We start from the raw sequence: 1,231 nt of genomic DNA, 5'->3' as shown, positions 1-1,231 counted from the left end.
TGTTGTTGTTATGTGCCGTCGAGTTGGCCCCGACTCATAGCGACCCCTCCTTGGGTTTCCGAGGCAGTATCACTACAGAAGTAGGATTGCCCAACGGATTGAATAAGCATGGTGAAAGGATCAAACCTTGACACATACCTTTCCTAATTGTAAACTGTTCTGTGTCCTCTTGTTCTGTTTGAAGACTACCTCTTAGTATATGCAAAGGTTCCTCATGGACACCATTCCTGTGTTCTGAAATTCTCATAATTTTTTATGAGCCACATAGTCAAATGGAACCACATAGTCAATAAAACACAAATAAACACCTTCCTGGTATCCTTTGCTTTCAGCCATGATCCATCTGACATCACCAACAATATCTCTCAATGCATGCCCTCTTCTGAATCTACCTGGTTGGAATTTCTGGCAGTTTCTGCCAATAAATCTTACAACCATTTCTGAATTACCCTCAGCAAAATTTTACTTTCATGTGACATTAATTATATTGTTTGGTAATTTCCACATTCTGTTGGATCACCTTGCTTTGGAACAAGCAAAAATATGGATTTCTTCTAGACAGTTGGACAGGTAGCAAGCTCTCTTAAAAATTTCTTGCCATAAAAGAGTGAGTGCCTCCAAAGCTGCATCCATTTGTTGAAATGAGTATTCCATCAGTTCCTAGAATCTTGTTTTTTTGCCAATCCTTCAGGGAAGCTTGGACTTGTTCTTTCAACACCACTGGTTCTTGATTATGCCCAGCCTCCTAAAATTTCTGAACATTGACCAGTTCTTTGTTGTGATGGTTTTGTTCCTTCCATCTGGTTTTAAAGGTTGCTGCATCAATTAATATTTTGCCCTTGTTACTGTTGTTGTTAGCTGCCATCAAGTCATCTCTGAATCACAGTGACCCTATGTACAACAGAATAAAACACTTTCCAATCTTGTGTCATCCTCACAATTCTTACTATACTTGAGCCCATCATTTCAGTCACTGTGTGAATCCATCTTGTTGAGGGTTTTCTACTTTTTCGCTGGCCTTCTACTTTTTGAAACATGATATTCTTCTCCAGGCAATGGTCCCTTCTAACAACATGATAAAAAAATGTGAGATGAGACAAATGTTCTAAGGGATATTCTGGCTGCACTTCTTTTTTTTAGGATTTGGGTGAAGATTTACAGAGTAAATTCACTTTTCATACAGCAGTTCACATATACTTTGTATCATGTCATTGACCAAAATTTACAATGC

The sequence above is a fragment of the Orycteropus afer genome, unplaced genomic scaffold (assembly GCF_000298275.1).
Source record: "Orycteropus afer afer isolate SDZICR_OR568_19922 unplaced genomic scaffold, OryAfe1.0 scaffold00279, whole genome shotgun sequence".
Lineage (NCBI taxonomy): Eukaryota > Metazoa > Chordata > Mammalia > Tubulidentata > Orycteropodidae > Orycteropus > Orycteropus afer.
This window is presented reverse-complemented; position numbering follows the sequence as displayed.